At 35.2% G+C, this 22,951-nt stretch overlaps 1 protein-coding gene across 1 annotated transcript in view; it reads left to right on the top strand.

The window, feature by feature from the left end:
- The window catches only part of SYT10 (synaptotagmin 10), a 72,877-nt gene that overhangs the window by 5,675 nt on the left and 44,251 nt on the right, over positions 1-22,951 (top strand). The window lies entirely within an intron of this gene.

Here is a 22,951-nt window from a genome sequence, read left to right as displayed (position 1 = left end):
CCAAGTGTCCACAGGAAGTTTGTCATTAAAGCTCAAATGAGTCTCAAATAGCTCTAAATAGAGTACCAGAAATTCTAAATAACACAATAGAGAAAACAGTAATAATAAAAGTTTGCCAGGGCTCACACACATATGAGAGATTTCACTTAGTTCTCTTCTTCTTAACTATAAATGCATCCTGGTATAAAAATAAATCATTAAGAATAATTCTACATTTAAAACAGACTTTATATTCTCAGTACAGTGTTTTAGAAATTCCATAACCCAAACAAGTTATTACACACACACACACACACACACACACACACACACACACACACACACAGGACTGGTGACCTTGTTCACAGATTGAAAATTTAGAGATCAAGAAGGTCAGCAAGGTTTTGCCTTTTGGCTTTTCCACATAGTGATTATAAATTTTTCTTATACTCTTTTTTCCTAATGTTTTTCCAGGCCTTACTGTGTCTCACCACTCAGTAATAGAACTAACTGATAGAATCTTGCCCATGCTATTATTCTTCATCTATCTGGGAATCCTTTGGAGTGTTTGGACTCCACCCCCCCCTTTTTTTTTTTTTTAACCCTTGTACTTCGGTGTATTGTCTCATAGGTGGAAGATTGGTAAGGGTGGGCAATGGGGGTCAAGTGACTTGCCCAGGGTCACACAGCTGGGAAGTGGCTGAGGCCGGGTTTGAACCTAGGACCTCCTGTCTCTAGGCCTGACTCTCACTCCACTGAGCTACCCAGCTGCCCCTCCACCCCTTTTTTACCCAGAAAAAGTTTCTCTTTTTGCAGTGGGAACCAAGACAGTTTTTAAAACTCAACTGAAGAAATCACAAAATAGGTGGGAGTTTATAAATTAACCTTTGCTCAATACTTATTTTAGCATTTAAAAACATTCAAACTTTTTATAGTCAAATTGACTGCTCAAAGATTACAACTTTCTTTCTGCCTTTATTTCTTGCATTCCTACTTGCTTAGAACTTACACATTACATTTTCCTCCAGTGAATTTTAGTTAAAAGCACCTTAATGTTCAAATGGACTTGGATTAACCTTAACTTGCTCCTTTTATATTGTAATCCAACACTTCTCTCCTTTTACATGCTTTCATCATCATAATTCAAATAATTTTAACTTCACTATATTTTTACTTTTGAATTATGCCCAATTCAACACTTACAAGACTTCTTCTGACACAGATCTCTAAGAACTCAAGTGTTTTCAATGTAAAAACAGTATTACCTTTTATATTTCCAAAAAGGACAGTTTCAAGCAATTTACACTATTCTTTCACCATTTAAAGCTACAACAGTATAATCAATAACCCAAAGGAATCCAGATTTTAAAAGAATTTACTATTTAAACACTATTCCCAAGAGAGACTAATCAAATTCATGTCAGGCATTAATTTTATTCATAGTAATTCAATTTGTAATATGAAAAGCTTTTTATAAGATCATATAATTAACAAAATTCCTGATATATATGCATATATATAAATCACATTGAAAACCATGCGGAATTATCCAGTACAAGACTTTTATATTTAATCAACAAAATAACAAAGCAAATATATAGTGCTTATATCCCAGGTTCTATGTTAAACAATGCACAATCACCAAAGTGGCAGTCACATATTAAATTTTAATATATCCCAATTAGTGTTCTTTTTAAGCACACACAATTAAATTTAGTTCAAATTTGATTTTCAGAAGGAACTCAATGATTTTAGGACAGTGCTAATTCACTATGCTTTCTACTTTATAATACTCAAATAGCAATTTTAGTGCTATTGTTCTCAATAATATAAACATATGAAATTCCATACTTCCCAAAGGTAAAATTTCCACTGAACATTCTCCTTGCAATAATTTTTATTTTAATAGCATTTCAAACTGACTAATAGATCTGTAATCTTTAATTAACTTATTTTCTTCCTTATATTGGCATGTGATTATTAACTTTTGAATTATTCCCAATTCTACTATTCACAAGATAGAAGCACCAGAATTCTTTAAGATGCCTTTTAGCAAACATAAAAATCTTTTAAAGAACAATTAAGTTCTGAAAATTTATCAGTGAGAATAACAGAATTTCCTCTTAGGGGAGGAGACAAAACTTATTCTTAACTATTTAAATAGATAATAGCCATAATATTTTCAGTAGAATCTCCAGTCAATATGAGAGTAATTTCTACCTCACTTCAGTGTTTGGGAAACATCCAATTAAGTGTCCTAATACAGAAGAATAACCTTGCTTTCTCGGCTGTTAAAAAAAATTGAATCTAGCATTCTGAGAGTCTTTATTTCTCCTGATAAAATGATTTCACTTAAAGTGTAAGTGAAACTCATTACAGGGGACTTCCAATTTTATGAAAATCATTTAAAGCACATTTTAGGTATTTATAGCTTCATATATAAGTTCTTTTTAACCCCTTATCTCACTCTTGCTTTCTTGTCCTCCAAACATCCTTGGCATTCAAAAATGCAAGGAGGGAAGAGAAAGAAAAAAGTTCTAAAAGCAGATCATAAAACACAGAAGTTTTCCCTTTAAAATCCTACCTTGCACACACAGTCAGAATAACAGTTAATATTCTCCCAAGTCCTACTTGACTGATTGACTTGATTTCTTTTAGAAAAAGTTTCACTGGCTATTTCCACAGGCTGAAATAAACTTAAACACACAGACAGACAGACACATATAACAGATATGAGTCTGCAGGGCTTTTTTAAATTGGGAGTCAAATGTTAAAATATTCAATTCTCAGGAACTTAATTTACAGTTAAATTTTAGAGCTGGTTGTATTTAGACTAATTTGTCGTGATGAAAGAATTCCTCTTTTTGTGACCAATTATTGTGGGGGGAGGGTAAGGGTTGGGGAGATTGGGGATTGTTCTCATTACCCATCATTAAAACTAAAAAGGAACCTTACAGAAATACAATTTTTTTTACCATTTTACATTGTATGGGAAGGACCTTTTTTTGATATTTGGAGATGTGTGGGTTTTCCTGAAGGAGATATTTTCAAGTCAGATTGATTCTGCAGAGAATGGACTGCAAATTGGAGGTCTCCAGCTAATAATGTACTACAGGTCCTAACATGTTACAGCTGTATAAATAGGGTCGCTGTATCTCTTAAATCACTCCTAATAAAGTGTAGGACAAAAATAAAAATTTAAAAAAAGAAATACAAAGTTTTCTTACCTATTGACATTTCCTAATGATGATCTTTCCAGAGGTCCATAAACTAATGCATATGCTCTGCCATCAATGTTCCTTTGGTGGCTTCTTAATGCTAATCAAATTTCCCATAATCAAGGAAATGACCAATGCAAGTAAACCAAGACCCCTCCCCAAGAAAGAGATAGGCAAACTCTCTTTAAGTCACAACATCAAGAATTCATACTCTCAAAGGAAACAAGTAGCTCAACCTGGAAAAAAAAAAAAGGAACCTCAGGAATTAAAGTCAGAAAAGGGATATATAACTCATTTCTATCTGTGGAAGCCCAGTCTGAGTTGAGGCAAAGGTCTCTTTCAGGACTCTATCTCAGCTGAATCCTGGAAGTCAGGAGAGGCATCTTCACAAGCTGCCACCATTAATGTCAACCATAACATCAAACAAGCACATGGCTCTGTGGCAAAGATGTTTATTTCCATTGAGAAAATTCTAAAACACATATGTGGAGGGAAAGGGGCCTGGATAGACCAAAGGCTCCTCAAAAGAGAATGGAAGAGGATATAGGCTTATATAGTATTTCAAGACAAAGGCAGAGGGGAATCTTTTATGATTAGGTAATGTGGGGAATTTCTACCTAACACAAGAAATACAATCAATCTTTTGGGATATATGAGGGTGTAACTTCAATAAGATAAAGGAAAGTGTGGGCACTCTTTAGGGCATGCTGACCTTTTTGGGCTGGAACACTGTAAAGTTATTTCAGGCATATGCCACCATTCTATAATTTTGATACGCCAAAATAACTCTAAATATCACCAAAAAAAACCCATTAAAAACTTGTTAACTCTTAAAACATGGCACTCTCCCTTATTTAATAAACTAGTGGCTTCCTATTGTCTCCAGGATCAAATCCAAAATTCAAAATTCAGAACCCTTCATCATCCAGCCCCCTTCCAACTTCTCCAGTCTCCCTACACTTTACTTTGACTTACTTCAATTCAGTGATACTGGCTACCTGTCTGTTACATGAATAAGAACTCTCTCAGCTCCAGGTATTTTCTTTGGCTATTCCTCAGTCTGGAATGCTCTCTCTCCCATTCATTCTACCTACTGACCTCCTTGGCTTCCTTGTTAAGTACCAACTAAAATACCAACTTCCACAGGCAGATTTCTCTAACCCATGTTAATTCCAGTGCCTTCCCCCTTAATTATTTCCTATTTATCCTGCCTGTAGTTTGCTTCATATGTATTTTGTTTGCATATTGTCTTCCCCATTAGATTTTAAGCTCCTTGAAGGCAGAGACTGTTTTTTGCCTCTTTATGTATTCCCAATACTTAGCACAGTGCCTGGCACATAGTGGGTATTTAATAAATGTCTATTGACTGATTGATTGATTAATTTGATGTGACATTAGATAAACTATTCTAAAATGATATAAAAATAAATTATATCAGAAGTTTAATTAATTTTATGATGATTAAAGTAAAAAAATCAAAAGGAGTTAATTTATGTTCTCAGATGTGATCTTTTGTATCCTGCAAATTGGAGTGAAGGAGAGGATTATAAATATTCAGCATTTGTACCACTCCCAGTTTAGGTAGGACCAACCTAATTATCACCATTAAATACTAAATATTTTAAATATAATTTCATTTTCCAGCGATATTTAACTTGAATACACTAACCAGATTTAGGTAATTTTGCCCATTTGATTTTAAACCTTTCTTTTAATATGCTGGCTTTGCCTAGACATGAACAAAAATGTGTTTTGTCCAGTATGGAAGTGTTCTTATGTAGTATGAGTAGTGGTTGAATCTCATATGTGACTCAAATATCCACACTTTGGAGCCAAAAACCTCATTTCACATTTGTTAAAGAATAAACAAACACAAACAACAAATAAAAAACTAGTTTAGAAAAATAAGTTTTTCACCTTCTTGGCTTAAAAGGGAAAACTTGTGTTTGTGTGTGTCTGTGTGTAGGTATGTGCCTATACATGTATACACATATACTCACCTACATACATATTTGAAGTAAACGTATAATTTTAAAAGAATGTCACTTGAAGTAATTTTGTATTAATTTATATTACATATTAAATATGGTATGGCAATGACTGACCACAAAAACCCTGGTAGTTGTAGGTCTTCTTGGCTTGGGTAGAGAGGAAATTAACACAAGATCAGGACTGTGGGGAAAGGTTCCCCCCATTCTTCACAAGAAGAGCAGCAGTTTGGAAGGACTTTTAAGAGACTATTAGGACAGGAAAATGGAGAAGTGACAGATATCTTTCTGGAACATTGTAAACATGGGAACAGGAAAGGATTCTTGTAGGTGATGATTGAGGTGAATCTTGAAGCTAGAGATGCCAAATTAGAAGTGAAGAGGGACAGTATTTCAGACCAGTGCAAAGGTATGGATATAGTTGATGGAATGTCAGGTCTGGGGAACAGTAAATAAGGTATTGCTAAATCATAATAATATGTGAAAAAAATGGAAAAGTCATAAAAGACCAGATTGTAAAGATCCTTAAATGCCCAGCAGAAATTGATATTCGATTTTTGAAACATTAATTAAAAGTTTACTTTGTTCTCACACAACAAGGAGATGCAGCAAGGATACAGTGGCTCATAGTTTCCCTTCACCTACCTACCCCTCATGATCCACAATATAGAAATAGTTCTGGTCAGCATCAAAACAAGTGTACTGTGGATGACTCCCATGATCTTCAAAAATCTGTGAAGTACATGGACCTCCACTGCATGTTGGCAGGACCTTTTATGCTATTTATTGACTAGGAAGCTGTATCACACAAATAAGTCATTTGGGTCCTTGAAAAGACTTTGAAAACTAATTCCTATCATAAGAGGGAAGAAGGAGGTGAGGACCTAACCTATATTGTTCATAGTTACTAGTCCTATCACATACCATTCCTTAATGGCAAAGTCCTAAGGATTTCTAGAGGACATTCTACTGTTTAAATATATTTAGGGCTTTTAATGGACAATCCTACTGGCAAGGGGAAAAAGTTTCAAAAATAATATCCACCACCACCACCAGCACAAACACACACACACACACACACACACACACACACACACACACACACACACACACAGAGTTTATAGACCTCCTCTCCCTACTACCCCAAGGAGTAACCCTGATTGGAAAGTGCTGAAGGACTCATGTTACTTCCTTTTGATAGAAGGAAGGAGACATTAATTGAATGATGTTTCTCCTCTTCTCAGCAGAAGGCAGGAGATAATGAAATTATTAAATGCAGTCATCACAAGGGGCTATCTTGACCTCACTGACTTCATGGTTAGAGCAGGTCTTGTGATATCTCTAGAAACTTGTCACTCCTAGCTTTGATATCATCAGATGTTAATCCTATCTAGAGCCTCTGATATCATCAGATTTAATCAATCTAGAGTTTCTGACATCATTAGGTGTTAATCTTATTTAGAGCCTCTGACATCAACAAATTTTAGTTATTCCAGTCTGTCAAGTTTATTTAAACCCTCCTTATGCCTCCAAGTGAGCATACCTGTGTTATTTGGTGACTCCAAACTGCAATACCTCTTCCTTAATCAAAGACCCTTGTGGATGCTCCTTTGGTTGTCCTCTTTATTTCAGGTTGACATATCTGGTGTCAGTGATTGAGATTCAGAGATTCTTGCCAGACCAGCCACAATTTTTTACCACAGGACCCTTTTGTGTCTATTCCAGATTTAATTAGGTGGCTCAGTTTGGGTTAGTCTCTCAAATTCCCAAACCCTCTTCTGTTTTTCAGTTGAGTTCCTGATTTTTTGACTTAGGATGTTAAGATAAGACCCCTGGGAGATTTTGGTTCCATTCGGACAGTTCTCCCTAAAGGGACAGCTTCTGAATACATATTTTCAAATTATGGACCATATACTTGTAAGTATTTGGATAATTGCCAGGAATTAACCAAAACTTAACAGTGCTGGCCACAATGGGACTCCTTTTATTGCAACAAAATCAACTTTTTTACAGTTAACTCTTAATCTGTTAGCCCCAGAATTGAAGACTCAAGAGTAGGATGCTTTTTTTTCAGTGGTACCTTGAAACAACCAAGTTGTTTCTTACAGGCTGTATCTGAACTCTCCTCCCTTCAAGAGAATATCCAACCAAGTGAGATCAGGAAAAAGGAAGGTTTAGAATGAGGTCTGTGACCTTCAGGAGGAGGTCTCCAAATTAAAAGAGAGGAAAAAAAAAGTCAGGTGAAAGCTTTACACAGAGATATTAGACCTTAAAGAGGTCATGAAATAGATCTACTTCCTCCTCTTTCTTTAGGCCTTCCCTTTCAGAGCAAACCCAAAGCCTATGGAGTGACAAGGTATACTCCTAGTATACAATGTTAGGCCATTGGAAGAAAAATTGCCACAAGCTACAGCCTAAGCTACGGCAAAAACTAAGGAGCCCCCTTAGTGCCATTCTCTTCCTCCTGTGATGCCTCTCCCATTAAAAAGATCAATTAGGTTCAAATTAATGAGGCTCTGATGATATCATTTGTGCATATTAAATTTATTATTTTTATATTTTATTTTAATTTTTTCCAACTATATATAAAGACAATTTCTAACATTTTATAAAAATTTGAGTTTTGAATTCTCTCCTCCCTCCGTTTGAGGAATAAGGCTTTTGTTAGAGAGATTTGTAAAAAAAATTTACACCATTATGATTACTGTGTGTTACTCTCCATCCTATTCCTTCCTATTTATTTTCTGACCATCATGTCCCTGCAATTTTCCCTCTTTTCTATTAGCCCCACCCCTCTTCTCTTAACCTCTTCCTCTCCTATTTTCCAATAGGGTAAAATAGATTAATCTACCCAACTAGTTGCATATGTTCTTCCATCACTGAGCCAGTTCCAATGAGAATAAAGTTCAGATACTCCCCTCCTGACCTCCCCTATCTTCCTCTCCAGTGTAAAAGCTCTTTCATGCCTCTTTTATGTGAGATAATTGACTTCATTCTATTTTCCCTTCCCCTTTCTCACATTGTATTCCTCTCTCTCATTCCTTAATTTAATTTAATTTTGAGAAATCATTCCATCATATTCAACTTATACCCTTGCCCTCTATGTCTATGTATACTCCTTCTAAATGCCCTAATAATGATAAAGTTCTTAGAAGTTACAAGAATCAACTCACCATGTAAGGATGTACACAGTGTAGCCTTATTGAATGCCTTTTGATTTCTCTTTCCTGTTTACCTTTTTAAGCTTTCTCTTGAGTTTTGTATTTGAGAGTACTTTTCCATTCATTCTGGTCTTTTTATCAGGACTGTTTGAAAGTCCTCAATTTTGCTGAACACCCATTTTTTCCCCTAAAGGATTATGCTCAGTTTTGCTGGGTAAGTGATTCTTGGTTGAAGTCCAAACTTCTTTGCTCTCTGGAATATCATATATCAGGTCCTCTGATCTGAAGCTACTAGACTTTGTGTTATTCTGATTGCAGTCCCATGGTATTTGAATTGTTTCTTTTTGGCTGTTTGCAATATTTTCTCTTTGGCCTGGGAGTTTTGGGAATTTGGCTATACTCTTCCTGGGAATTATCTTTTTAGGATCTCTTTTAGGAGATGATAGGTAGATTCTTGCTATTTCTATTTTATCCTCTGGTTCTAGTATATCAGCATAGTTTTCGTTGATAATTTCTTGAAAAATAATGCCTAAGTCCTTTTGTTGATCATGGCTTTCAGGTAGTCCAATAATTCTTAGATGATGTCTCCTCAATTCATTTTCCAGGTCAGTTGTTTTTCCAATGATGTATTTCACATTTTCTTCTATTTTTTTCTTTCTTTTGACTTTGATTGTTTCTTGATGTCTCATGGAGTTATTAGAGTTTACTTACTCAATTTTAATTTTTTTTCTTGTTTGAGGATCTCTGGGCAGTTATCTTGGATAATTTTTTGTAATATGATAGCCAAGGTTTTTTTCTTGATCATGATCATAATTCTCAAATTGTTTCTCCTAGATCTATTTTCTAGGTCACTTGCTTTTCAGTAAAATGTTTCATATTTTCCTCTATTTTTTCATTCCTTTGATTCTGCTTTATCGTTTCTTGATTTCTCATGAAATCATTAGTTTCTAGATTGTCAATTTTGATTTTTTAAGGCCTGATTTTCCTCTGTCAGTTTTTGGTTCTCCTTTTTCAATTGGCCCATTTCTTTTTACATCACTTTCATTTCTCTTTTCCACTTTTCTTTTGCCTCTCTTAATTGGTTTTTGAAGTCCTTTTTGAGTTCTTCCAGAATCTGTGTCCAATTCATATTTTTCTTTTGGACTTTGGGTATGTTTCCTTTACTTTCACTGTCCCCTTCTGTGTCTGTACTTTACTGTTTGTCTCCATAAAAATTATTTAGAGTTAGGTGCTTTTTGTTGTTGTTTGCTCATTTTTCCTATCTAATTATAGGTAGGCTTGGGGGATAATGTAATGGTCTGAGGGCTGAGAGCTCTGAGAGCCCTCTCCCCCTGCTGATTTAGTTGACCCTTGAGATGCTGATAGCTTAAATACTTGTCTCAGGCTTAGGTGTAAGCTTTTGATCTCACTTTGATCTTGATCAGGTGAAGGGCTGGTTGATTTCTAGCCTCAGGCTTAGCCTCAAGTTTTTGGTTTCACTATGTACTTGATCTAATCAGTCACACCCTAGATTGTCCTGTCTCTACCCTGAGCTTTAGGCAAAAAAAAAAATTCTAATTTTTAAGGCATAATTTTATTGAATGGGTTTTTGTATTTCTATTTGACCAAGTCTAAGTTTTTAAAAGTTCTTTTCCTCAGGGAATTTTTGTATCTGTTTTTCCAATGGGCCAATTCTGTCTTTCAAGAACTTTTTCTCTTCAGTGCATTTTTGTAAATCATTTTCCATTTGATCAATTCTGCTTTTTTTAAAGTTCTCTTTGTACCTCTTTTACCAATTTGCCTATTTTATTTTTAAGCTATTGATTTCTTCAGTACTTCTTTGTGCCTCCTTTACTAAGCTTTTTTTTCTCATGATTTTCCTGTTTCATTCTCATTTCTTTTCCCAGTTTTTCTTCTACCTCTCTTATTTGATTTCTAAAATCATTTTTTAGCTCCTCCATTAATTTATTTTGACTTGAGAGCAATTCACATTTTTCTTGGAGGCTTTGGATATAGTAGTATTGACTTTGTTTTCTCCTACTGAATTTGGGTTTTGGTCTTTTCTATCACCGAAGAGTTTCTTTTTTGTTGTTTGTTCATTTCCCAGACTTTACAAAAAAATCACTTAAAATTAAGCTTTATAACTGTGGTGAAGTGAGCACTGTTCCAAGGTTCAAGTTCTTTGTGGAAGTGCCTTTGGAGCTAGTTTTGAGGATCTATAAGCTTTAGTTCTCCCAGGGTGGTATGATATAAGGGAATGTGTATTCAATTCTCTCCTGACCTGTACTGTCTGTGAGTAACCATAAGAACTCTTTTCTCCCTTGGAAATGTGACCAGGATCCCTTACTCTCCTAAAGCTCTAAGGGCTGGTATGTATTAGTGCTCCTCCTTACCCTGAGACTGAGAACCAGAACTACAACCTGGACTTCTGTAGGGCAATGCTGCAAGAGTTGTGCCCAGAGCCAGTAAAGGAACCCCTGTAATCTCCTTCTGAGGAGGGATCTGATTCCCCACCCCTACCCCAACTCTCTATGACTGAGAGCTCCAGAAGCTTTTGCTACTGATTCGGCCATCCCCAAAGCCTATTGCTGAGGTGGAGCTTGCCTTTGACTGTTGCTTTGTGCCCTTCTTCCACCCTAATGCAATAGATCTTTCATACTGGCCTTCTAAGTTGTTTTGGGATGAAAACTATTTTACTTTATCTTTTTGTAGGTTATTCTGCTCCAGAATTCATTTTGAAGTATTATATCATAGTTTTTTGAATTTAATTTGTTTGGGATCAGGTGGATCCATGTACCTTCTCTGCCATCTTCACATACTAAATTATTTTAAGCAGCTTCACCATTACTGTTTGCTATCTTTGTGTCTATCCTTGTAACTGTATAAAAGCATATATGCACATGTGTGTCCTTGACTAGAAAAAAAAATACTTTTTTCTCCCTTCCTCCCATTCTAAGCAAAAAGGGTAGGGAGTGGGTATGGGAACCAATAGTCAAAAGCTCCCTTTTCTTTCACCAAGCAACTAATTCAAATAAGCCCCTTATCTTTGCACTGAACTATACAAATCTTTGCCCTTCTGCTTTAACTGCAGAGAGACAGTAAGAGGGTAACTACAACTTGATTTCTTTTTTACCTGTTTTTAAGAAATTTATTAAAACTTTAATTGTGAATTGTTCTAAAATATTAGAAATTATAAATGCAAATGTAAATGAACCTCAAAATTAAAATTTATAGCTTATATACAATTTAAATCTGGGGAATTGACTGGTTTCTTGGACACCAAACAGTGTGTCTTTGAAAATGAATTATTGATAATAAAAAGATCTCCTTTTGAAATGCTAACAGTAGATGGGCCTTAAATAAGTTGTGAATAATATCATTTAGGAATATAGATTCAAGTATAATTGAATTTATTCTGGTCTTATTTAAAAGGAAATGTGCCTCTCTCAATAAAATGCTTTTGATAAGTCAATTTATTGTGCTATTTGGTATTAAGATAAAGAGTTAAAAAAATACATGGGTCTGGGAATTTGCTAATGTTAACCCTTAAAAAATGAAGAGTCATAGGCATTATACCTATTGGCCTTGAAGAACCAAAGGAGCCAGTGTGCTTAGCAAATTTGTTTATTTCCTTTAAGAGAGAGAATTCAGACACATGTGTGGGGGTTTGGATATACCCAAGTCTGGAAAGGAGAAGGAGGTTACAGCTTTTATAGTGTTTAAACAAAGTGAAGAGGGGTCTCTAGGATTGGGCAACAAGGGAGAACCTTCTGCCCAGCAATAAGAGATGTTCCTCAGCAACTTGAAAGCCAGAACATAACTATGATAGCATGGAAAAAGACAGCCCTTCAATTATCTGCCTTGCTGTTATCTGCAGGAACTGTGTGACCTTTCAGGACTGAAATGGACTATTCTTATGCAGAAACAGTGCAAAGTTACTTCCAGGCTATGTGTCACTGTTTTATCAGATTAATCCTGATGTTCCAGTGCAATTCTAAATATCACAAGACCTTTAGAAACCTGTTAACCCTTGACTGGAATTGTGTGATCTCAGAATGAGTTATTTCCATTTACCAATCTGTAATGCGGATATTTGATAATTTTAGGTCAGTATTCTTTTGGATTATAGATTAAATTGTTATAGGTTCAATTGTTAAAAGAATGATGTTAAAATACTTGGAATTGTTCATTTTAAAATGCCATGGATATGTATAGTTTTTATCGTGAATCTGGAATAGCAGGAATCTATTTAAGATGCTCCCATCTATAAAAAGTAAAGTCCTAAGATCTTACCAACCCAGATAATTAAGTACAGTGTTTTGATTTTAATTAAGGAGATTTTAAAATCCTTAATAGCCTAACTAGACTATTACAAGTTAGTTGGGTGCTTAGAGATCCTGCCTACCCACCTTAGCAATGAGTTTTGCTCATATCACATATCTTTTTTTTTTTTTTTAAACCCTTGTACTTCGGTCTCATAGGTGGAAGATTGGTAAGGGTGGGCAATGGGGGTCAAGTGACTTGCCCAGGGTCACACAGCTGGGAAGTGGCTGAGGCCGGGTTTGAACCTAGGACCTCCCGTCTCTAGGCCTGACTCTCACTCCACTGAGCTACCCAGCTGCCCCCCGCATATCACATATCTTTTGACCAAACGCTACAACCTATTATTCTTAGTGCTATTGGGAAGTTATAAATTTGCTTTGGCTCTGTTTCTGATAAGGCTTCATAGTGCTTTAATCTGCCAAATGTGAAATTCAGAGGTAGAAGAACTATGGGGTAATATATAAATCAACTTACACTTAAGAAAGTAAGCTTCACCTATATTTATTTAGCTATACTAAAGTCTTGACTTAACTTAAAAGCAAAGACCTCTCCCTCCTATATTTCCTTTCTTGAGTAGCTCTGGGGAAGAGGAGAGCTACTGAACTTGGAAAACTAGGCTAGTTTTCTGAGGGCAAACTTTATATTTGGAGCAATAAGGAATTTTGGTGCTAATTTATGTGAAGAAGCTTTTGGTCTCTTAACCTTTAATACACTTGAAAGACTGTCACATATTTTACCCTTTTATGTAAACATGTTTGTTCTTTTCATTATGGCTATGGGCAAAACCATCCTCCAAGTCCCTCAGGCTTGTAATCATCTTGGATTCCTATCTTCATTTCCCCACATCCAAGCCATTGCTAAGACCTGCCAGTTTCTCTTTGTAGCTTCTCTCAAATCTCTCCCCTTTTCTGACATTGCTATCACTCTTGTGCAGATCTTCATCATTTCATGTCAGGACCATTATAATAGCCTGCTAATGGGTCTTCCTGCCTGATCTCTCCCCACTCCAGTCTATCCTCCATTCAATCTTTAAAGTGATTTTCCTAAAATGTGGGTCTGATCATGTCACCTCACACCCAATGTCATAAACTCCAGTGGTTTTCTATTGACTCCAGGTGCAAATACAAAATGTTATGTTTGACATTCAAAGCCCTTCATCCTTCAATCCCCTCCTACCTTTCCAGCCTTCTTACATTTTACTCTTTAACATGTACTCTTTGATCCAGTGATATCCAGTGATATTGGCCTCCTGGATGTTCTAAGAACAAGCCTCCATCTCTCAATTCCAGGCATCCTCTCTGACTGACCCCATGCCTTGGAATGCTTTCCCTCTTTTCACTCCAACTATTGACTTGTTGGCTTCTTTTAAGTCTCAACTAAAATCTCACATTCTACAGAAAGCCTTCCCCAACCCTTCTTAAATTCCAGTGCCTTCCCTCTGTTAATTCTATTTATCCTATCTATAGTTTGTTTTGTCTGTAAGCTCCTTGAGACAAAGGACTATCTTTTTGCCTCTTTTGATATCCTCGGTGCCATAGCATTGTGTCTGGAACATAGCAGGTGTTTAAGAAATGTTTATTGAATTGAAGTCTTCCAGTATATTATGGATATCAGCTGTGGAGAGCCTCCATTAGACCATACCCTCAGGAACCATTCCTCCAGTGATTCAGCTGGGGTTTATTTGAATCTAGCCAATACCCAATTCCTTGTTAGAGAACGTATGCCTACCCCTTGCTTCCCAAGGGCAGGGAATCACCCCTTTTCAGGGAGTAGTGGTAGGAAAAGGCTAGAGCTTTCTGGTGGGAGTTGCAAAGTCTGCCTCCTGTTTGCTTTGTCTCCTTTTTGGGAAGTTTAATCCTCATTCTAAAAGTGAAGAAAGTATGGGCTGAACCCATATGGTGGGGAAATTCTGTCAGATAATAGCCCTGTTACAACCCTAGAGGTAATAGGAGGCCACTGGAGTTTACTGAGCAGGGTTATGAGCCGTTGTGCCGATGCTTTAGGAGTTCACTTTGGGAATTAAGTAGAGGATGCCCTGGAGTGGGGACATAGGATGTTGAGACGCCAATTAGAAGACAATTAGAATATTTCAGGGAAGATGGTCAGAACTTGGGTAATGCGAGTGAAGGAAAATGTATAGGAGAGGTGTTGTGAAGGTAGAAATTGCAAGATTAGGCAATGGCCTTAATGGCCATTGGGGTCATTGATAGGATTTGAGGATGCCCTCAAGATGGCACATCTGGAGGACTGAAAGGTTGGTGGTGCCCTTGGAAGTTCAGAAGAAGGGAAAGTTTGAAGGGAAAAAGTAAAAAATTCTGTTCTGAAATACCTGTAAGATATCTCTCTTGAAATATATAGTTCTAGCTGCTTCCAACCCTGTAGCACCCATCTGCCACTAGTGAGTGGCAGAACTTCCTTTTTGAGGCAGGACCCCAGGCACTGTAAGAATCAGGATTTGAACCTGGACTTCTGACTACCGAGCTAGTCCTTTTCCCATTGTACCCCATTGCCAGCCTGGTCAAAAGACGGTCTTCTTGAGCCATAGAAAATCATACCCATTTAATTTTTTTCAGGCGTGCACACTTCTGCCTGAGTTGTATAAACCCACAAATGCTGGAGGATGGTCAGATAAGCTTTCAAGTGTATCAAAATTTTCAGTGTATTTATACTTCAGAAATCAACAAAAAAACCAGTTTGACTTTATTATTTTATTGATTATCTAGACCAGTGATGGGCAAACCTCGGCCCACTAGCCAGATGCAGCCCCCTGAAATGTTCTATCCAGCCACATGACATTATTCCTAATCTGACGAATACAACAAGTAGGATACAATACAATGAAACTTCAAAAGAGTTGCCTTAGAAACAGACTGACAGATGAGCATTTCCTTTCCTTTGGCACCCCCTCTTTAAAAAGTTTGCTCATCACTGGTCTAGACTTAAGAAAGTGATGGAGAAAACTTTAAAAGTATGTTTGGGGCAGATATTTTCCCCTGAGAGAGCCAATTATTGAACATTTTGTACCCCTTCATGCACGTGATCTTTTAAAATAACATCACATAGACTTAGCTACTCTCAGCAATACAATGATCCAGGAAAAATTCTGAGGGATTTATAACAAAGGATGCTTTCCACATCCAAAGAACTGCTGGAGTAGGAATGCAGATGAAAGCATATGAGTTTTTACTGTTTATTTGGGGTTTTGGTTTTATATGATTTTTCACTTACAAAAAGAACAACTTGAAAATATGTTTTGCATGATAATATAGGTATATCCCAGATTGATTGCTTGCCAGCTCCAGAAGATGGGAGAAAGGGGAGGTAGGGCAACAATTTAGATCATATAATTTCAGAAAACGTGTGTGGAAATTTACTACATATAATTAGTAAAAATAAAAGTTTAGAAATAAATAAGATATTCTAAATTATTTAGATAAGTATATCTAAATTATTCTAAATATCCTATAATCAGTGGACTATAATCACCACCAAGCATAAAACTTTGTAAATAATAAGCACTTAATTTTTAAAAATAGATTTTTGTCTACATATTTTGTTTTTACATCCCCTAGATTTATCTATTTATGCCTTCTAAATCCAATAAATGTTTGTACTTGAATCAAATGACAGCAAGAAGGTTTGATTTTTTTTCACTGTTTTATCAATTACATAGACACAAATGTAGAGAAGGCCCTCTAAACTTTAGTGAAATGTTTTCTTACATATTTTAAGTTTTAAGAAAATGTATTTGAATATAGTTTCCAATCACTTATCAGTTCAGAGCAACAGGTAGGATTTAATCTAAAGAAAGAGAAAGAGTAATTTTTAATTCCTCTTCCTTTATTTTTCATCATCTTCATAGATGGTAAGAATATTGTTTCTCTCCTTTTGCAGTGTCATTGATAATTAACGTTTACTATTTCATAACACTGTAAGAAGATGAACAAATGCATTAAACAGTCAAATCTCAGCAAACATCTATTTTTCTTAATTTAGGGTCTGTCATTTTTTGACAATATTTATTATTGATTTTGATCCTCAGACTTTTCTTTTAGTGAATCAGGAGACTTGTTTTCATCTTTAAACGAACTGTCCTTTTCTGACATGAGTGCTTAAGGGAATATTTTTTAACTAAATGAATTATTTTAAAATTTTATTGATATTCCGTTTTGCTTAAAGGTGAACCATTATTATGTACTTTCTCATTTGTCATATCATTTTTGAGGAAAATTCTAATTCTATTTATAACTCAAGATTAAATCAGTAAAATTTTTTTGTGCTAGACAACCAATAATGTATGATACAATATTAAATGCCTTAGATATTGGAAATCCAGCTCTGTTTCATGATGAAAACAAATCCTCTACGTATTTCTATCTTATATTTGGTAGGCACTCAATAGATGTTTGTTGACAATTTCAGAAAAAAATTTCTGAAGATAAATATGCGACACTCATAACATGTACCTAACTTTTAGAGAATAGCATATTTATATAAAGACCACTGAGCATCCTCTGCCATTTTATGATTTTCCTCCAAAATATGTTCAAATAGAGCTATAACAAGACAAGGCTTGGTAACTAATTCCATATTAAATGCACTATTTATTAAAGTTTTAGGAATAGAGAAACATTTACTTAATGTAAATGAATAACAATTTGCCTTAAGGATAGGGAAGAAAATATATAAAAAATATACAAAATAGCAAAATATCATAATTTAAATTGTTTGGTTATTATCATAAGTTTTGATAGCTTGAGATAAAAGAACATGTCAGAAAAATGAAAAATCTAAGAAAAAATAATCAGGACATAATATACAGCTAAGAATAGCAGGTTTGAGAAACGGGGATGTCTGGATTACCTTCCCTTCAAGAAGAAACTGATAGAATTAGAATAGTAACTGATTTGGGAAAAGGATACTAAAAGTAAATAACAATCTTGGGGAAAATGTTAATGAGAAAGCAAAATCTTTTTTTATTAAATCTTTTGTCTTCTAATTCCATAAAGTCTTCCTGGTATTTTTTTCCTAAGAGAAACATACATATGACATTTCCAAACAAAGCAGTGTTAATTTGTTTAATATTTTATGTTTTGATCATTCGTGTGTGATGAATTTTTAACTGAACTTCCTAGTATGAAATGCAGAATTTGTGAAATTCAAATTCAGACACTGTAAAAGTGATTACAAATGACTTATGAAGAAGGAAAATTACATTAAAGGAATGAATTCTTCATCTGAAGACCATCCTAGAAATCAGCATCATCAGCCTGGATACAACAGCAGCCAAAGCACAAAGCTGTCTGAGCAGTAAGCTTTCATTTCCAGCTAGGTGCTTTGGCCACATGTGTTTTCAACATATATGTCTCTTTCATCTCCAAGTTCTAAATCTCATTATCTATAGAAATGCAATCAGCTTACACCAAACTATTGTGGAGTTGTTATGGAGGAGCCCATGACACTGTAATAATAATAATGACAACAACAATAGTATTAGTAATAATAGTTAACATTAATATAGATAGCACTATGTGCCAGGCACTGTGTTTAGTACTTTATAATCATTATCTCATTTGATCCTCACATCCACCCTGGAGAGTAGATGCTATTATTATCCTCATTTTACAGATGAGGAAACTGAGAAAAACAGATTAAATAACTTGCTATGCTCTGTGTGACCCAGCTAGTAATCGTGGCTGAATTTGAACCCAGGTCTTCCTGATTCTAGGTCCAGTGCAGAGTGCTACCTTAATTAAAGTGTTAATTAATGCTTATTAAATCTTAATTATTACTTTCTAAGATCATTGTGTTGTAGTCTATTAGCTAACAAGTACTGGTAGAAGGCCTTGACTACTCAACTTGGAATGAGCAGTGTGGTCTAAATGGAATTTCTCGACTGGCCAAATTTAATATTTACAAGAATTACAAGAATTAAAGCAATAAGATGTATGTAATAAATACTGAGTCTATTGTAGACTCAATTTACCAGCTCAGTGCAGAGAACGAATTGAAGAAAGTGGTGAATTCTAGGTAAAGATAACTAGATGAGCAAAGCCATATGGCCTGTTTGGAGGTAGTTCAGTTTGCTTATAGCATGTGTAATATCTGTAAATCGATATGTAATTAATTAGTTTATCTTAGGCAGAGTCCCTGAGAAGAAGAAGGAGGAAAAATCCTTCTATTTTATATTGTACCCTTGTACTTAGAGAATCAGTATGCAATGGATTCATCAAATTAATAGAAATTTAGGTAACAATATAAAAATTATAAAGCATTTACTGTATTTATGGGTACATGCATAATTTTTAAAAAACAAATTGTCATTTAAATATGGTAGGAATGAATACCTCAGTGTCAATTAATATATCAGGCAGCTAGATAGGGCAGTGGATAGAGAAGCAGGCCTGGAATCAGAAAGATTCATCTTCCTGAGTTCAAATACCTCTTCAGATACTTAATACCTGTGTGATTCTGCATAAGCCACTTAAGCCAGTTTGCCTCAGTTTCCTCATCTGTAAAATAAGCTAGGAGGGGAAGAGATAAATCACTCTATTATCTTTGCCAACAAAACCTGAAATAGGGTCACAAAGAGTTGAAAATGACTGAAGAACAACAAAAGAATAGATAGATTTTATAAAATGTTTTAAACTTGCAAAACTTATCTCAAATAATCTTTTGTGGTAGAGAGTGCAAAGATTATCTCTCCTTTATAGAGGAGTAAACTTAGGTCCTGAGAGTTGACTTCTTCAAGGTCACAAAGCTAATACATTTCTGAATCAAGATTCCAAACCTAGGTCTGACTCTTCACTTTTCCATGCTTTACCAAATTAGGCAAAACAAAACAAAGGGAACATTATATTAGGCAATACCCCAAGGAACTTTGTGTCTGGGATAAAGAAGAAAATAAACATGGATTAACTGTGTGATTGTTTGCTTCATTTATAGCCCTGCCACAGGAAAAACATGGATAATTAACATTCACGGATAGTACTAAGTTCTCATTTGAGTCTAAAATTTCTTAAATTTCTCTTTTAACTTCTTATTAAATTTGGTAATAAATACTTTATCAAATTGAGTTGTTAAAGTTTCTATTTTCAGCCTAGATAGAGTTTTAAAAAGCAGTGAGTCAGATAGTGGGAGAGAAGAAAAAAAGACAACACCCTGATAAATCCATGAATTCAAATAGTAAGAGACAATAGATGGTTAGATATTGAGAAAAATAACACACTTGTACACTTTTTTTTCTTAAACCAGGTTTGGTAGCTGCATAGTATAGGGGATAGAGAGCTAAAATTAGAGGGAAGAAAGCCCGAATTAAAATCCTGTCCCAGATACTAGCTATATGACCTTGGGCAAGTCATCTCACCTCTATCACATAGTTTCTTCATATGTAGGTTAGACTGGATATTCTCTGTATAGCATAAATAATTGACTTGGCATGAGAAAGAATATGTTTAAGGGTGTATAAATACACATATAATTGGTGATATATATATATGCATGTATATATGTATTTTTTAAAAGTTTACTTAGCTTATAACTTATCTATAGTGTAGAATAAAACTAATTGCAGTATTTGCAGTTATTGAATATATTCTTTATTGCAGTATTTGCAGTTATTGAATAGATTCCTTATCCCTATGTCCCCCACAATGAAACCTATTCTAGGTTGCAGTTGCATAGACAGAAATACCTAAGACCCTTATCAGGTTAGAGAAGCAATGACCTTTTCCCTGCAAATGTTTTTATTTCCAAATACTAGATGCTGTACCAAGCATTGCTAAGTCAACTGATGAGACAGTCTACATGACCAGAAGCTTGCCTTTTATCATCTTGCTTTTTCTAACACATACCGTTCCCTCTATTTTACCACCTTTTTATCTGTTCTAACTTAATTAAATTTTTACCATGCCCACTGCCCTATGGCTGGGAGCTAAAGCTTGGCTTGACCAAAGCCTACCACTTGGTCTCCATGGTAGGAGCAACATCCATTTCATAGATGTTGGGCTGTTTTTTTAAGGGGGAAAGAAGGCCATTTTTATTTCTTGCTGCCTGAGGTATGAAAGGCTTTGCCCAGGGAAGATTGTTGGAACTTTAAGCTTACCTTTTACTTCAGTGAATGCTAACCTGGATGTTTCCTATGTTGATTCTGCAGAAAGAATTTTTTATGTTTTATGTTTTATGTTAACCTTCTGTCCTTTTAAAGTGTATTGTTTTAAGTAGTAAAGTGGCTCTTAACTAGAGTTTAATTGGTTCTGATTTGCTTATTGAATTTTAAACTTTGAACCTGCTGGACTAGTCTAATTTAGGCTTGGTTCATAATATACTCTCAACAGAAAAATGACAATTCAAGAAGAGTACAAATAGGAAAACATAAGCAATGCCAGTCAAATTGGTTTGGGATTAAATGAATCTAGTCAGTCAGCAGAGCAGAGAAGAACCGCCTTCAGGACAGAATAGCCCAAACCCACAGATCCAGCAAATGAACAGAGGAGCAAGATTACAGCCATTGACAGGGGGGAAAGAAGGAAAAAATATGAGTAAACAGCAGCAGAAGAAAAAGGAAATTAAAATCAACAGCATCTATCCAGGAAATGAACAAAGAGCAAATGGAATAGAGAAGGACCAAGGAACACCAAGAAAAAATGTGAAAACTCCAGCAAATTGGGCTCAGGCTTTGAAGAGCTCAAAACACAATTCAAAAAACTAATAAGAGAGACTGAAGACAATTGAGAAAAGAACTTAAAAAGCAAAATAAGTCATCTGGAAACAGAGGCACATGAACTAAAATAAGAAAACAGTGTCTTTAAAGCCAGAATTGACCAGCTTGAAATCAAGGCAAAGAAAGTGAAAGATGACCTACAAAGAAAAATAGAGCAGAAGTAGAAGGATGCCCCAAAAGCCAGGGATGAAATTCAGCCTTTAAAAATTAGATTTCAACAACTAGAAGCAAATGGCTTCATAAGGCAGCAAGAATATATAAAACAAAATTAAAAGAATGAAAAAATTAAGGAAAATATGAAACACCTCGTTTATAAAACTACAGACCTGGAAAATAGATCCAGAAGAGACAATTTAAGAATTATTGGACTACCAGAAAATCATGATCAAAGAAAAAGCCTGGACATCATTCTACAGAAAATTATCCAAGAAAACTGCCCTGACATTCTTGAACAAGAGGGAAAAGTTGAGATTTAAAGAATCCACAGATTACTTTCTGCATTTACTCCCTAATTGACAGTGCTCAGGAATGTTATAGCCAAATTCAAGAACTACAAGACCAAGGAAAAGATACTACAAGCTTCTAAGAAGAAACCATTCAGATATCATGGAACCACAGTTAGGATGACACAGGACCTGGCTGCATCCACACTAAAGGACCAGAAGACATGGAATATGATATTCTGGAAAGCAAGGGAACTGGGTCTACAACCAAGAATCAACTACCCAGCAAAATTGACTATATATTTGAAGGGGAAAGTATGGTCATTTAATAAAATAGAAGACTTCCAAGAATTCATAAAGAGAAGCCCTGGCTTAAACAGAAAATATGATGCCCAAACACAGAACTCAAAAGAATCACCAAAATGTAATTAAGGGGGGGGAATAAAAAAAATTTTAAGGTACCCAATAAGTTCAAATGATTTGTAACTCTATAAGAAAACATGATATTGGTAACTCTTAAAAAGTGTTATTATCATCAGTTATTGTCATCAGCTATTATAGTTAGAAGATGTATACTTAGAGGGAATACTGACAAACTGTAGAGGATGAAATGTCATATATATAAATATGTGTGTGTGTGTATCAGTAAAAAAGAGTAAATAGAAGTAAAAAAGAGAATAATACTAAGAGAAATGGAAAAAGAAATAAAATGAGGTAATTTTATATTTCACAAAGAAGTGCATGGGGGGAGAGGAGGAGAAGACCAATAAAATGGAAGGGTGAAAGAGGTTGGAGACAGACTCCAAGAACATTTTTAATCATTACAGTGGGAAGGGTCAGAAAGGTTCAAATGGAAGGAAAACCTCTAACTCCGAATTCAATCATCATCATTATCATCATCATCAACATAAGCAGCAACAATAACACCAGGTCAACAACATCATCATCATCAACAGCAACAACATCAACATCAACATCAACATCATCATCAAAAACAATATCATCATCAACAACAACATCTAACTATCCATCCTTTCCTGGTCCAGGAAAGATTTTTGCTGGGTAGCCTAACCTAATAGCATACTATACAGAGTACTGAATGAGATCCAAAAGACCTAAACTCTATAGAAAGGGGTCT

Source organism: Gracilinanus agilis, chromosome 5 (genome assembly GCF_016433145.1).
Source record: "Gracilinanus agilis isolate LMUSP501 chromosome 5, AgileGrace, whole genome shotgun sequence".
Classification (NCBI taxonomy): domain Eukaryota; kingdom Metazoa; phylum Chordata; class Mammalia; order Didelphimorphia; family Didelphidae; genus Gracilinanus; species Gracilinanus agilis.
The sequence above is the reverse complement of the archived record's forward strand: the minus strand, read 5'-3'. Positions and strand labels throughout refer to the sequence as shown.